Source organism: Danio rerio, chromosome 1 (genome assembly GCF_052040795.2).
Source record: "Danio rerio strain M-AB ecotype USA chromosome 1, GRCz13ab, whole genome shotgun sequence".
NCBI lineage: Eukaryota > Metazoa > Chordata > Actinopteri > Cypriniformes > Danionidae > Danio > Danio rerio.
Window position 1 is genome coordinate 31,268,557 of NC_141021.1, and position 18,008 is coordinate 31,286,564.

Consider the following 18,008-nt stretch of genomic DNA (forward strand, 5'->3'; position numbering starts at 1 on the left):
AATATAGCCAGTTAACCTGATACAGTACAAGCGGTTACAAGTAACAAATCACAACTAAATACATTTGCAAGCTAGAGTCAACGAGGCAACAACTTTAATCGCACTATGAGTCGACTCTTTTATAGATGAATCAACCGTTTTAAACACAGTATTCTTACAGATTTAAGCCTTAGCTGGATACTTCACTTCACTTAGAGCTGTGTTACACACTACATGGAGGGGAATTTTCAAAAACCCATAATATGGGCTCTTTAAATGCTTCCCAACGCCGCATTTCTGTTGCGCGAAAAAAAAGCTGCTGCAAATAAAAGAGTTATGCCAATACCATTTTAATTGTTTCATGATAGTAGCAGCTGCTTCATCTGCATGTTTCTGATTTGACATTCTTCCGCTAAACTTGCACTGTCCTCTTGAGGTGTAAATGGACTATGATCTTTTGCTATTCAGGCTAAGGCATCAAGGTGTTCGCTCTACAACTTTCAAGTGGCGAAGGCGGCAGCAGCAGCAATTCAAATGTATCTCCTCTAAAATAGTAGGCCGCTTCCGTGGCATCTGTGTGTAGATTATTTTATTTTAAAATTACTATTATTTTTCATTAATTTTTTTTTTTCGGGTTAGTCCCTTTTTTAACCTGGGGTTGCCACAGTGCAATGAACCACCAATTCATCCAGCATCTCAATTTTTGCATAACCACCAACTGAGTTGGAACCACCAACTCATTTTATGCAGTGGATGCCCTTCCAGCTGCAACCCATCACTAGAAATTATTATTTTTATTTTTTTGTTAGTATTATTAGGCTATTTTCTGCAGCAACCCTTGTAATCCAATTCAGTGTTTTTGGGTTGTTGTTTTTTCCCAGTTAAAGCACAATGCAGTGTACCATTAACACAGGAGAAACCAGAGCAACCAAAAGAAACCCACGCGAACGCTGGGAGAACATACAAATTCCACACAGACTTTCTAGCTGTGATTGAAAATGATTGGAGGGGAAACAAATAGATATTTCAAATCTCTGTTTCAAATCTGTTTGATTAAAAAAGCGCATCAGTCCACGAATGGCTTATGCATTTAAACGTTTAATGTAGCTAATTCGGTGCAGTAATGTGTATTCGGTTGTCACCATTTTAATAGTTTCATTATGGTGCAATGGTGCGCTTTATCTGTGTGATTCTGATGTGACATTCGATCTTCTTTCCACTTAACTCTGTCCTAGGTGTAAATGGGCTATAGTTCTCTCTGCAACTTTCAGGTTTGAGCTGGGGGAAGTGGGCAGAGGCAATTCAAATGTACCATCTCTAAAAATAAAAAGACCGCTTTTGTGGCATCTGTGTGTAAAGATTATTACCTTATTTTTATTTTATTATTATTATAATAATAATATTATTTAAAATAATATTATTATAATTATTTTTTTTTTTTTGGGTAAAGCACAATGATGCCTATTAACACCTGACAAAAAAGCTTTTGGTTATGAGATGGGGGAAGTAGTTTCCACACTTGTGTATCCATGTTTTTCACAAACATGCACAAAATCCAAAACTCTGACGTAGGACGGATGGCATAACCATAGCAAAACTTATGCGTTTTAATACGAAACCACATGAAATATGGGGCCTTATGAAAATGTATGTTTCTATGCACAGCAACTTCTGGACAAAACTATGTGTTATTTAAAATATCTATATAAGACTCCTAGCATTCGCCAAAACGAATATATTTTTTCGCAAAAAACAAAGAACATAGCTGAATAGTGTGTTGCCTGCTGAGCCAGAGCGACAGCAGCAGACAGTTTCGCACGGCCATAAAGCCTTTACCCGACAGTTATTTTCAAATATGCACAATGCAAGCCAAAACAAAAGACATGCCATGCCCATCATCCTTTCAGACAACTTCGCTTTAAACTGTATTAAGGTCCCATTTACACTGCACAGTTTTATATAAAAAGTTAATGATACATATAATAGGCTACATTTTGATGGTGAAATAACCTTTAAACGATGGCTGTAATTTATTTCAGTATTCAAACATTAAATAACGAATGCATCAAGTCAAATGAAACAAATATGAAACAAAACATGGATATAAATATAAAGCACTATTATAACTAGCAAAATGCTGCTCTTTTTATCTTTGTATTTTTATCATTTTTTTATTTTTTAAATATTTTAAATTAATTAAAGCTGTGGACAAATACTGCTTGACATTTAAGAAAATATTTTGCGTATACCCAGTACATATTAAAGATCACCAAGAACAAACAAACAAAAGCACATCGCTTGTTAATCAATTTATTCAAGCTCTAGCCACAAATAAAATAATAGGCTATTTTATTATTTTAATGTTTTAATAATAATAATAATATATAACAATATATAAAAATATAAAATAATAAATTTTAATAAATAAAATATGTTCGTAAGAATGTGGTGGGCCAGTGATTCCCTGGCTGTCATCAGTGGGTTGATGAGCTCAGAAGAATTCTGCTTTGCTTTTTTCTATGCATTACTAACATCACTAAACCAGATATTTGTTTTATAAGTTAACCAAATATTTGCAGAGATTCAGCAGTTTTTTTTTTTTCTGACGCGTTTGCCAGTCCTGTTACTGAAAAAAAGTAACTATGGCCCTGTTCACGCAGGTATTCAGATTCGTTTTTATCAATCTGATGCAACTTTTATTATTTACAGGACAAAAAAATGCAATTAAAAGTTTCAAAAACAATTCAACTAAATTTATCAAAAGACTGGCCTGTTTTATGCATTAAATAATGAAATATATAATTTCCTTTATTTCAGATTAGACCATGCATTTTAGTCTGTTTTACAGTATTAATATGAGCACATGCTTTTTTAAAAATAACATTCGTTTAACAAATATTTTAGCTCATCAAAAGTGATTAAATTACCTGTCATTTGATTAAAACCTTTATGCAAAAGGATCAGAAATTGATTGCAGGAAAAAAGGCAATCTTGGGACACATGACATGCATCGCTCTCATGCCACGTTTTGAGGATAAATTCGCATCTAAGTGCTGCTTTGAATAGAATAAAGCTTTTAAAGAGCACATTAAAGACTTTACTCATAAAATAAAACATTCATAAATCAATATTATGGGAAAAACACCAATTGACGGCTCTGGTTTCGGTTTTAAAAGAATAAAGCAGCTTTAAAAAATATAATTTGCTGAAGAGGAATGACAAGAAAAAAAGAAAAAAAATTAAACATATTGTGACTATTAAGAACATTTCTCTTTAACATATTATTACGACTCCGATACATCAGCTAAGATTAGGAATGACGGAGTCTCTCCTGCCTGCTTAGCAGCGCGTCTCGCTGGTTATGAACGAGAAGGCGAAGATAATGTGCTGTTGAGTTTCAGCTCCTTCATTCATTCTCTTGTTGGCTTAGTACCTTTAATAATCCGGGGTCACCACAGCGGAATGAACTGCCAAAGCACATTAAAGACTACTCATAAAATAAAACATTCATAAATAAGTATATTATAGGGAAAACACCAATTGACGGGCTCTGCTTTAGGTTTTAAAAGAATCAAGCAGCTTTAAAAATATATAATTTGCTGAAGAGGAATGACAGGAAAAAAAGATTAAACATATCGGAACTGTTAAAAGAACATTCCTCTGTAATATATTATTTCGACTCCGATACATCAGCTAAGATTATGAATGACGGAGTCTCTCCTGCCTGCTTAGTAGCGCGTCTCGCTGGTTATAAACGAGAAGGCGAGGAGAATGCGCTGTTTAGTTTTTTTTTTATATTTGTGGCTGTGAAGTTTATTAAGAATATATACTGAGATACTAAGCCATAAGTTTAAAAAAAATTATTTTGAAGAAGAAATTTGAAATTTTAGGAAAAAAAAAATTAACAGAACTGAAACTAAAATATTAAAAATAAACTTGCGGGACTTAATTTACGTCCTGCGGCAACATTATTTTTATTATACTTTAAGTGATCTGATTAAGGTGGGTCACTTTATCAATGGTAAGTTTTAGCCTAAGTTTACATCAATACCATACTGTGCATTGTCCTTTACCATACAAAAAAAAAAAAAAAAATTATTATACACCATAGTAGCCTGTAGCCTACAAAAAGGCCGCAAATCTTTTTGAATGCATTATAAGGCAAGAGCATATCTTGGCCTCACCTTGAGTTTGTTCACACTCTGCCTGTATTAACATACATGCTGTATTTTAATAAAGCTAATTTTGATGAATTAGCTCTAACTGACAGCTTTTTCTTCTTTTTCCGAGGTTATGCGCGCATTATATTTTACACGCATATGCAAGGTGACTGAAATTGAAATTAAAATACAAAACATACTGAGCCATTAAGTAAAAAAACCAAAACAAAACAACTGTTATACTTTAAAGCAGAACATTGACGTTTTAAAACAAAAAAAAACTGAACTGAAACTAAATTATTAAAAATAAACCTGCGAGATTTAATTTATGTCCTGCGGCAAAATTATTTTTATTATATGCTACTTTTAGTGATCTCCTTGAGGTAGGTCAATTTAATTTTTTGCTTTGGATGAAGCAGCATTAAACTTAAGCTCTTTAGACCATGCGCCTGACTGTTTCTCAGTGTTTCGCCACAATGTCTTTAAATAAATGATTAATTTAGGCCTATTTTTATTATTTATTTATTTTCATTATTCTTTTATTATTATGTACAGTAATTGAGACATAAAATGAGATAGTAAAATATAATCAACAACGAAAATGTAAATAAAAACGTAAATAAAAACATAAATGAAAATGTCTTGTCTTAATCCTATCAAAATAGCAAACACTGAACATCTCTCTATATTTAGGCTATTAGACTGCTTTATTTATTTATTTATTTATTTATTTATTTATTTATTTATTTAGGCATACTTATTTGTACTGAATGTTTGTTCTTTCATTTTAGTTGTCTTTTTTTCTTCAATTCTATTTTCCAAAACGAGTCCTCTTTGCACTTAAAAAGTTTACAATAACCCCTGGTGGCTAATTGACAAACTGCAGTCATACACTAAAAACAGAGCGGCAGCAATTTCAAACGGTGGCGGTAAATGCCCTGGCGGTAATAGTGACTTTGAACTCTCACCTACTGTAGATGAAGTTATGAATACATTTGTATTATTAGAGGTAACATTTATTGCATATTGCATAGTTTATTTAGATTTTGGACGATTATTGTGCATTGTCCTTTACCATACAAAAAAAAAAACATTATTATACACCATAGTAGCCTGTAGCCTATAAAAAGGCCGCAAATCTTTTTAATTGCATCAAAAGGCAAGCGCATATGTTAGCCTCACCTTGAGTTTGTTCACACTCTGCCTGTATTAACATAAATGCTGTATTTTAATAAAGCTAATTTTGATGAATTAGCTCTAACTGACAGCTTTTTCTTCTTTTTCCGAGGTTATGCGCGCATTATATTTTACACGCATATACAAGGTGACTGAAATTGAAATTAAATACAAAACATACTGAGCCATTAAGTAAAAAAAACAAAACAAAACAACTGTTATACTTTAAAGCAGAACATTGATGTTTTAAAACAAAAAAAAACTGAACTGAAACTAAATTATTAAAAATAAACCTGCGAGATTTAATTTATGTCCTGCGGCAAAATTATTTTTATTATAGGCTACTTTTAGTGATCTCCCTGAGGTAGGTCACTTTAATTTTTTGCTTTGGATGAAGCAGCATTAAACTTAAGCTCTTTAGACCATGCGCCTGACTGTTTCTCAGTGTTTCGCCACAATGTCTTTAAATAAATGATTAATTTAGGCCTATTTTTATTATTTATTTATTTTCATTATTCTTTTATTATTATGTACAGTAATTGAGACATAAAATGAGATAGTAAAATATAATCAACATCGAAAATGTAAATAAAAACGTAAATAAAAACATAAATGAAAATGTCTTTTCTTAGTCCTATCAAAATAGCAAACACTGAACATCTCTCTATATTTAGGCTATTAGACTGCTTTATTTATTTATTTATTTATTTAGGCATACTTATTTGTACTGAATGTTTGTTCTTTCATTTTAGTTGTCTTTTTTCTTCAATTCTATTTTCCAAAACGAGTCCTCTTTGCACTTAAAAAGTTTACAATAACCCCCTGGCGGCTTATTGACAAACTGCAGTCATACACTAAAAACAGAGCGGCAGCAATTTTAAACGGCGGCGGTAAATGCCCCGGCGGTAATAGTCACTTTGAACTCTCACCTACTGTAGATGAAGTTATGAATACTATTGTATTATTAGAGGTAACATATTTTTGCATATTGCATAATTTATTTAGATTTTGGACGATTACTATTGTGAAAAACAACAATCTGGTAATCTTGATGTTCCTCACGATTATTTCGGGAAAAAATATTTTTTAAATGAACTTGGATGTAATTAGATAACGTCACTAGTTTACAGTACATGCTTTACTTATATCAAATCTGCAGTCATTTACTGCATCAGGAGATAGCTACCTTACAAACCCCTAATCTAAATCAACAAATCATCAACATTTGTTTACTTTTTACTTACCGATGGAGTGGAAAACCGCAGTGGACCTTGGGATTGCAATGAACCTTGGGATTTTGACCATAGACCAGGGATGGGCAAACTTGTTCCTGGAGGGCCGGTGTCCCTGCAGAGTTTTGTTCCAACACTAGTCAAACACACCTGAACATGCTAATCAGTGTCTTTAAGATCACAAGAAATCTATAAGCAGGTGTTTGATTAGGGTTGGAGCTAAACTGTGCAGGACACCGGCCCTCAAGGACCGAGTTTGCCCACCCATGCCATAGACTGTAAAAAAAAATAGATTGCAACATGCAATGACCCCAACTTCAATGAATAATTTAATAATAAAAATATCAGCTAAAAAATTTTTTAAACTTAGTACTTTAAATGTAGTATTTTTTAAAGTAAAAAATGAACAAATTGATCACTTTTGATCAGAGGTGTGGACTCGAGTCATGTGACTTGGACTCGAGTCAGACTCGAGTCATGAATTTGATGACTTTAGACTTGACTTGACAAAATATAAAAAGACTTGCAACTCGACTTGGACTTGAACATAAATGACTCAGACTTTGACTAGGACTTGCCCCTATTGACTTGTAAAGACTTGCTGCTTCCCATGAAAAGCCCAAAGATAAAAAAGTATGTTGACATGGACCGCTCTCTCTCTCTCCCCGTTTATGTGTGCGTGTGTGTGTGACAGCATGCGCGCGTGTGTGTGTGTGTGACAGCATGCGCGCTTTCGGCATGACATCCAATCAAAGCACGGTAGATTGTTTTGATTCGACAGTATCCAACGTGACTACTATGAGGCGCCGGAGTGGACAAAAGTCAAGCGAACGCAGAGAGAATTTGAATTTGAGATCGAGCCAATACTCGCGTGCCAATACTCTGTCTCTCTCTCTCTCTCACATACAACATACACCTCTCTCTCTCTCTCTCTCTCGCTCGTGCATTCAGTCTCTTTGCGTTCGCTTGACTTTTGTTTACGATGGCGTCTCATACCTTTAGTGCTTTTGCTCTCACGGGATCCTCCTTTTAAACTGACCCTTCGCTAAGCCACGCCCAAAAACCGCCACCCACCAATCGCGGCTTACCAATCGTGGCTACGGACAGGGGCTCTGTCAAGCTTTCGAGGGAGGGAAACAAGCCAAATCGTTGCGCAATTATTGGATTGTGCAAATCTGACACCCGCTATCCTAAAAGTTTGGACTGGGTGGTGGGATCTTTCCCTTTTCAAAACCTAAAGCCCAAGTGGAGAAATGCCAGCGTGGATCAAGCTGTGTGAGGGAGAAGCCCCTGTCTGCAGCTCGCAGATCTGGGCGGGGATGAATGTGGGGCGGGGCTGCACATTCAGCCACGCCCATCTGTAATTTCATTGGTTAGTGGAAACGTAATAGCGTGAATGCCCACTACGTAGTGTCAGTAAACAGGAAATGCATGTACAATTTCTTAAATATTATTTTTATTGTTAATAAACACAGAAATGCACAAAAGTGGACATTCTTGCTGAGCGTTTTATATGTTAATTATGTTAACAGTTATGTGAATTTCATAATGGTATTTTTCCTGCTAAAAAATATTACAAAAGACTCAAAAGACTCTTTTCACAATGGTGTCACTTCAGAAACGCAGTGATTTTAGTTCTGATATTTTAATGGTTTATTATTTTGCTTCAAAATGCAAATGCATATTGCATATTTACAACAAATAAAGATGGAGAGAGAAAAAATAAATAAATAAATAAAAATGCAGTGTTTTTAGTTCAGTTTAATTTTTTCCCTTTGAATGGAAGAGTTCTCTGGAAAATTTACAATTGAAAATATTAAAATTATACTTTGATTTAAGTCTATTAAAAATATTGGGCATGTGTCCAATTGTTTTTCTTTCAATACTGCACTGCTTTGAGTTTTATTAAGAGCAGGAATAAGCTATTATTTATTAAGGGAAGTATACGTTTGTAACCTTTTTACTTATTAAATCAGATTATTTCATCATATAATGGATTTATTTTTACTTTGATGCTGCTATGAATATACATGTATATGATCTGTTATATGTAAATGTTCCAGCATGAGTAAAATTTTATATTAATTTTTTTCATATTACATGGTGTGTCATCTATGAATGCAATCAATTTCATTATTTATTATTTACTAATCCATTAAAGTTTTGTTCAGTTACTCCATTTGAATGAAGACAGTGCTCTGCTGCCACCTACTGGGTAGTTTTGATATCTGTTCTACAATTTAATTAATAAGTTACAAATAATTTCATAATCTAATATTACTGATTTAAAATGAAGTCTTCTTGGTTTTATTTTTGTATTATTTGTAAATGCAGGGTAAATACTTTAATACCACTTTCTAACAACCCTTCTGTGTCCATTTCTGCACTGTAGATCTTTAAAAATATTTTTTATAATGATTTTGTTTGGTTATTAAGAGTCACATACAACATTGTTATTCTATTTCATTTAATTAGAATATTAAATACACTTAATATTATATTAATAGTGTGGCACAAACGGCCAGTTTTATTTATTACTTATCTATCAGGACACAAATTAATGAAAATAAATTTGACATTAATAAGTGCAGCACTCGTGTAAACTTCAGATTTTTTTTATTTGACAAATCCTGAGAAATAAATACCAACTTCATCTTCAGTAAAACACCAACACAAAGCAATACAGTCAGTTGAAAGTCCCTCTTTCTCGGTTCGAGTAAAAATCTGGCAGATCTGTGTTTTTTAGATGTCAGATGTCTCACCTACAGAACATCTGTGTATGCACATGCACACGTACAAAAGGAAGACTGACAATTTATAGAAAAAAATAATAATAATTTAAGATACAGCAGTTTGTGATTAATATCTTTAATAAACATAAAAACAATTATATATTTTTTACAGGGAAATTCCACTACAGCATTAGTAACAATCTGCAGTAAAAAGTGCTTGGCATATTCTGTACTCTTTATCATGTGTACACACACACACACACACAGCCTGCTTCTTGAATTTTGGATTACTGACAATGGCTTGGCGAGGCAGTGGCGCAGTAGGTAGTGCTGCCACCTCACAGCAAGAAAGTTGCTGGGTCGCTGATTCGAACCTCGGCTCAGTTGGCGTTTCTGTGTGGAGTTTGCATGTTCTCCCTGCCTTCGCCTGGGTTTGCTCCGGGTGCTCAGGTTTCCCCCACAGTCCAAAGACATGCGGTAAAGGTGAATTAGGTAGGCTAAATTGTCTGTAGTGTATGAGTGTGTGTGTGTGTGGATGTTCCCCAAAGATGGGTTGCGGCTGGAAGGGCATCCGCTGCGTAAAAACCTGCTGGATAAGTTGGCAGTCCATTCCGCTGTTGTGACTCTGGATTAATAAAGGGACAAAACCGACAAGAAAATGAATGAATGAATGAATGAATGAATGAATGAATGAATGACAATTGCTCAGAAGGTCCTGGATGTCAGTGAGAGTTGCAGAAATGTCCCATCACCATCCTGTGTGACAACTCTCAGTAGGATACACTACAGGATCTCAGGCGGCATCTGTACAAAATAACCAACAATCATCAACATGTCGCTTAACATACAGTATATTAAAGTTAAACTCAAAGAATTAAATTTGTTTATACTAGGCATGCCCCTCCTCACATTCCCCTTTGCATAAGTTTCATGCATGGGTTATAAAGTAAAAAAAAAAAAAAAAAAGAGAGAGAACATGAAGTGTAAATAAATATATTAAAAATTATTAAATGCACAAATCTATTAAAACAAAAGAGAGAAAGAACTGAGGTAAAATAAAATAAAACAGAGAATATGCTCCACAGGAATCATAGTGATGACTATATATATCAATGCCAATGATCTGCAAACAGAATGTAGTATAGATCAGTAAGTTAAGAATCAAGTTTTATATTGTACATATTTAGCATTAACATTACCAGAGTATATCAATTAGAGAACATGCCACAAAGAAAAATATATTTTGTTATCTTTGATATTAATAAACTTCATGTGATGAACTGTTTTGCTCAAAACTCTTTAAAGTTTACATTATTCTTCTAAGTGAATAAAACCACCAACTGTACGATCAACCTGGAAAACGCCAACCCTAACACAGAAAACATTTTTTTTTAGGCTTTAAAACTTCATATCTCCTTAAAGGCCTTTAATTAAATAAATGACACATAATACGTGAGGTGTACTGCACTATAATTTGACCATTTACATGACAGAAGATGTGTACTTACCATGCAGAGATGAAAACCGGAATCGAAAGCATACATTACATCAACGTCTGTTTCCATGAACCAATGAAAGACTTGTGGGCGGAGTGACATGTTCAGTCTCGCCCATTTATGGGCGGGGCTGCACAATCAGCTCCGCCCCATATTCAGCCCCGCCCCGATCTGCGGGCTGCAGACGGGTGTACTTGGTGTAAGGGGCGGTAAAGGAGTTAACAGCTAAGTTGATTTTGTTTTCGATATTCACATTCAGTGATAGGTGGCAATAACTCACACTCCTCTTATCCTAAACAGATCTAAACTGTGTTCTTATAAAAAAAAAAGCAGGTTATGTTTACCAGCGGTCTTTTTCTTTTTTTTCCACTCGATATTATGAGCACTGCTTAGTTTAAACCCTCGCCATTGTAACGCATATAAATACATACACTAATATTTGCTGGTAGGAAATATCTATTTGTTCACTTCTGTTATTTATACTTTGATTTGCATTTCAATTTTTTTTCTTCCACTTAACTGCAAGTTTGAATAAAAACTGGATAAAGAGCACACAAACATGCTGACAGTAATAGGTACTGTACACTGTTATGGGTCAATGATGCTAATATTCGGCACAAATCTATCAGTTTCTTAGGTTATTATATTATTTTATAATTTCACCTCTCCTGCTGTGCATGAACTATGCTGTTGAATGTTCAGCATATGAGGTTGCTAGGCTAACCTTGCTTTAATTTTGATAAAATTATTCTCTAATCAGTTGCTATTATGTTGTGAATATACCCCTGTAATGTATACTGCAGTCCTCTTTTGTCTGGCTTTCTCAGATATCTCACCTGTTTGTCAAAAATGACTAATAAATCCTTGGGAATGTCTGACACCAGCGCATACACACTGTAAGAGATGTGCCAGGCATGAAAGCTTGACAGGCGTAGCAACAGTAACTAAGGAGGGCGAGGCTTAGCGAAGGGTTATTCCAAGAATATTGATATGGTTTCTTTCTTGCTTTACTATTTATTTACAATACACCAAAAACTAAAAGGTTAAGGTAAATTCTTTAATAAAATCTAGTGTTTTTGAGTATTATACTTGTTGTATACTTGTATTATACTTATTATAGTAGTATTAACAATAGTGAACAGATAAAATACAAAGTGTAGTTTTACTACAGTAAAGTGTAGTGATTTGTAGTATAAAATACCCTATATTGTAAAATAATACAGCACTGGGTAATTTGTTTATATTACACTTGTGTTACCATAGCAGCTATAGTATTACCACAACTGATCAATTGAAGTTCTTTACTGTAGTAGGCTACTGTTCAAAACACAGTACATGCCAATATACGTGTTTAGGGGCCCTTGTGGAACAGCTTTCCTCAAAATGAAGAGGATGACATGGAAAATGTCCTCCACAATCTCATCAGCAAAGTGGAAGCCAGCAGACACTAGTTTACTTTATTTTAGCTGCCATGATAAAATGAGATTGATAGTGAGATTTATTTGAAGAGTGAATAGTACAGTAGGCTATAATACCTTATCAAGTGTTTCCTTATTTTATCACAGTTACATTTCCGCTTGCATTAGTTTTTGTTTAAATGCTTTTAAAATAAAATGTATTCTTTACATCCAACATCTATTCCAGGGGTGCCTTATAGTGGTGTAAACCCCTTTACAAGGGGTGTTTCCCCTGTGTAAACTCTAGCCACCCCGATATGATTTTGCTGTTGACATTATTTATTTAAATCTACTTGCATAAATGCAATACAATGCAATATTTCAATAAATAAATAGCAGCCACTAAATTATTGTGGATTGATTGGTGCCACTGACGAAGCTGGCCTCTTCTGGCCACCCCTAAGCAAATTTTCAGGGGGGCACCACTGGTCTATTCTCTGTCTTTAAGTGTTTGAAACTGAAAATATCTCATCATATAAAACAACCAAAAATGTTATGGTTCATTAGATTAAACATTTAATATGTAAGTCTATTTTAGTATTTTGGGTATTGTTATTAAACAGTGCAGCAATATGAATCATATCAAAAAGCATGAAAGGAAGAGGGAACACGACACAAATTGTGAGTTTGCATATAATATCTGAGAGCGCTCAAGAAAATTTGTGTGTGAGCAGTGCATCTTTGAGAGCGAGAGAAAATTTGCGCGTGAGCAGCGTATATTTGAGAAGTCGCAATCAGTTTTGTCCACAAACAGAGGAAATCTGTGCACGAGCATCACACAAGGTAGAGAGCAAAGCTCTTCAACGCTATGTGAAGAAAACAACGTTATTGTTTGTATGAAGTAGCCTACTTCATTAACAATATGTGCTACCATTTTACATTGCTGCTAGACAGATTTGCAACTCCATCTCTTTAGCACACACGAGATTCAATTGACAAAATTCCAATTTCACTCAATTTAACTTTGCAGCATATACAGGAGTTGGTCTGCTACCACATTGAGGTTATGTAATTTTGGTTAATCACAAGTTGATCACCGAAGACATAACATAGCACAACTAAACCTAATAAATTAGACAGCAGTAGACCTGCAATTTCTGTGTGATGTGAGGCGAAATGGAGTCTTTTTTTGGTGGAACTCGTTCTTGTGCATTATGCTGTGAAGACGAGACGCAGCACTGTTCAGTACTTTTTCAGAAAATTGCATTTGTATTTTATATATCTGAGCAATGTTCTTTCATAAAAAGGTTTGTTTAATTAATACAGATCTTACAACCATACCTAATCTGTATATATTTTATTTTTCTGTTAAAAAGACTCGAAAAGACTCGAAAATCAAACTGCAGGACTTTGGACTTGACTTGAGACTTGTTGCCTTTGACTCGGGACTTGACTCGGGACTTGCCTGTCTTGACTCGGGACTTGACTCGGGACTTGAGGGCAATGAATTGAGACTTACTTGTGACTTGCCAAACAATGACTTGGTCCCACCTCTGCTTTTGATAAGCATGATTACCATAAACTGGGCAACCGAATATAATTTCACTCATTAAATATAAAATAAATGATAACATATTTATCAACACAGACTAATCTCCAATATAAATTAAAAAAATACATTATGCAGCATTAACCTACAACGTATTGCTGCACAGTTGAACTCATCAGTAAACTCACCAGTGTTGCATTTTGACCAATAGCTAAGCAATGTTAATCTCACCGTTAAATAAAAGTCACGTTAACCGAGGTATATTCTCGTTACCAGTTGTCTCAACCCTCTTTACAGATGCTTTTCATGAACAAAACAAAAATCACATATTTCTAAATAATTAAAAAAAAAAAAAAAAAACGATAATAGGCGTAAACCAGGTTTAAATTATTGCGTTTGTATCTATTGGTAATTGTACTGCAAGACCATGGAAAAAATGGAATAAAATAAAAATGAATAAAACATACTGCGTCTGGTACCTTGTGATAATAATAATAATAATAATAATAATAATAATAATAATAATATTAAACAAAATACCCTGTTACCCTGGTACCCTGTGCCAATAATAATAATATTTATCAAAATACTGCGTCTGGTACCCTGTGCCAATAATAATAATATTTATCAAAATACTGTGTCTGGTACCCTGTGGCAATAATAATATTAATCAAAATACTGCGTCTGGTACCCTGTGTTTATAATAATATTAATCAAAATACTGCGTTTGGTACCCTGTGGCTATAATATTATTAATCAAAATACTGCGCCTGGTACCCTGTGTCAATAATAATATTAATCAAAATACTGCGTCTGGTACTGTGTCAACAATATAATAAAATACTGCGTCTGCTACCCTGTGGCTATAATAATATTAATCAAAATACTGCATGTGGTACCCTGTGGCTATAATAATATTAATCAAAATACCGCTTCTGGTACCCTGTGTCAATAATAATATTAATCAAAATACTGCGTCTGGTACTGTGTCAACAATATAATAAAATACTGCATCTGGTACCCTGTGGCTAAAATAATATTAATCAAAATACTGCATGTGGTACCCTGTGGCTATAATAATATTAATCAAAATACTGCGTCTGGTACCCTGTGTCAATAATGATATTAATCAAAATACTGCATATGGTACTGTGTCAACAATATAATAAAATATTGCGTCTGGTACCCTGTGGCTATAATAATATTAATCAAAATACTGCGTCTGGTACCCTGTGTCAATAATAATATTAATCAAAATACTGCATCTGGTACCCTGTGGATATAATAATATTAATCAAAATAATGTGTCTGGTACCCTGTGGCTATAATATTATTAATCAAAATACTGCGTCTGGTACCCTGTGTCAATAATAATATTAATCAAAATACTGCATCTGGTACCCTGTGGCTATAATATTATTTATTAAAAATAATTTTAAAAAAAGCGTAGCATCGGGTACCCTATGGCAAAATAAATCGTGTTAGAGACACGAAAATGATTTCCTATTGAAATACATTAGATGGAAATTCGTGCAGGGTGACATGAAAAAAAAATTCGTGCCCATGAACACAAATCAATAGATTAAATTCCGTGACTATTTCACGAACTGCCGTGAGACTGGGTTATAAAATTACATTAGGGTGAATGACTAAATATTTTTCAAAATATTTGCATACTGTATATTTATATGAATAGATATATGGATAAATCTCAAATGTAGTAAGTCTGTCTGGCCTTTTGGGAATGCATTACATCCTTTAAAATGACAATGTACTATACAAATATGAGTGGAAATATGAGTAAACTCTGACCTGTAGTAAGGCAGTCTGGTTTCTGGGTATCTTTAGAGTGAGAAAAATACAGTTGGTAGAATTGGTGTAAGGGTCATTCCTGGCATTTGGTAATATTTCAGCTTGAGCAAACTCATTTTTAAAAGTGTATTGATTATATTTTAAAATAGCAAACATAATTGGGCACAATTTAAACTTTCAAAAAATATTCTCCAACCTCAAGCATTAAAGCCTTTATATTATTGTCTGTTTTATTCGTATTTGGACACCCATTATTATCAACAACATAACAGACAAAACTGAGTTGTTAATAATAGTATTTTAAAAAGCTTTTGCAATAAAACCAGCATTTACTGATTGTTCATATGTCCCTTAAATCAATTTGATGGCTAAAATATGACATTTTTGATAAGTTTTAGATTTAAATGTGATTTAGGTTACAATTTTACAACTTATGCATTCTGTGGTCTCTTAATTTTTCTAAAACAGGTTTGAATTTAGATGTCTTACCCAAACCACATATTGACAATGTTAGGCCTGGTGGGTAGTCCTCATGAAGAAATTTTTCTATATTTATTTGTTTTCCTTATTTTATTTTCCAAAAAATATTAATTCCACAGGGTTGAAAATACATTGACTGACGGGGTTGAAGACCGTAACGGTTGAGGGGACACTTTAATTTCAATTTTAATTTGTTTTAGTTAATTTGAAATTGCATCTAAGACTTAACCAACATACTTATCTATTGTTGTAAAACATTTAGCTAAGGCATTACTTACACTGAGATGAAATTAAACTTCATTAAACCCAACTACAGTAAAAATTCAAAAAAGTAAATTGCTGGTAACTGGACCATTAGTAACCTTTAAAAATGTTGATGTTGAAGGTCAATGTTACCAAATGTATTGCTAAAAAATCTTCAGTAAACAGGAGCAACAGGTAAATCATGTCTAAAACATTATTTCCTGGAAGATAAATAAAAACTGCAGCAGAAAATTTCTTCTTAATGAAATTGTTAAAGAAAATTCTTAATAATAATAATTTTCCAGCTGATAGAAAGGCAACAGTAACTCAAATAACCACTCATTATAAATAAGGTCTGCAGATTTTAGTATTTTTTTTACTTTACACGTTCTGATTTTATCAGCTTTTCATTATCTCATATAGAAAGTTGTGACACAATCAATATAAAATCTGCTGCTGATACACGTGCCATGTCTGACATAAAACTGTGTCAAAGTTAACATGAAAGCACTGCTTCAAATATTCTATCAGCACGAGTTGTCGCGAACTGGGCACTTTCTATCCAAGACTAAAAAGGGCATATGCACTGCACAGGTTGAGCCCTATGTGTGCACGTGCCTGGCCAGTACTGATTTGAGTTGAATTATTAATCATTTTGAAGAGATTTTGTCTGAAACAGGTACGACTCTACAGACATGTTTTTTTTTATTTTATTTTATAAAAATTTTATTTTTTATCATTTTTATTGAGGGGTACAGTATGGTTCAGTACGCTTTTATGGCCGTTTCCACTGTCAAAGAGTACCTAAAAGCAGACCGTACCACTTTTTCGGCACCCTTTGCAAAAGGGTACCAAGGGTACCAAAGGTCGGAGCTAGACACACAGCTGAATGCTATTGGTTTACAGAGATACATCATTTGCACACGCAACAAGCCAGAATGAAAACAAAGGAACCACCATGTTTTAAATACACAACCGAGGGATTACAGGGTAATAATGTATACACATAATAGCAGGGCATGGTCGACCCAAGCTCAAACAAACCTTGTCGTCGTCTTGATGAACATTTTCATAGAAAAGTTATTAATAAACATTTATACAGAAGTATTTATGAGCTTTTGATATGATATGTGAACGACCCGCACAGCTTTACTGTAGACTTTTTCTTGAGCAAAAAAGGATGTTGACTAAAACTTTCTGTGGTACACCACGACCACCAAGCACTGCAAAAAAAATTCAGTTAACGCAACCTCTGATATATATATATATTTTAGTGCTGTCAATCGATTAAAATAATTAACTAATTAATCGCACCTTTTAAAAAAAAATTAATCGCATTTAAAATACTGAAACTTGTAATTTTGGCTATTCAAATGTAAAATTAATGTAAACGCAAGACAAAAACTATTTAAATTCAAAATATAATTGTTTATTAGAATTAAAATTAAAAATATAATTGTTTAATAGAATTTTTGTTTAACTTGTAACACGGATTTCTTTATGTAATCAACATACCCACAATAAACCATCAAGATCCTGGCTTGACAGCCATATTTATTAAAGAAATTAAAACACAGGCATGTTAATGACATTTAAATTTTAAAACAATCAATGCCAATAAAGAAAACATTGATTTCCATGTTGAATTCCAAGTGGACTGCAAAAAAATGCCAAAATACAGGAATTGCAGATATGGAAAATGAAAAATTATAATAATAAAATATTGAATACAAACTGTTGCACTCATTGTAA

General features: G+C 33.6%; 1 long non-coding RNA gene across 1 annotated transcript; it reads right to left on the minus strand.

Annotated features, from left to right (window-relative positions):
- Positions 1-9,399: 9,399 nt before the first annotated feature.
- Positions 9,400-10,829, minus strand: LOC147846870 (uncharacterized). The gene is made up of 2 exons (XR_015476644.1): positions 10,788-10,829; positions 9,400-10,083 (listed from the first exon to the last, which is right to left on the minus strand). It is a non-coding gene; the product is annotated as an uncharacterized LOC147846870 (long non-coding RNA).
- Between the last annotated feature and the right edge of the window lie 7,179 nt (positions 10,830-18,008).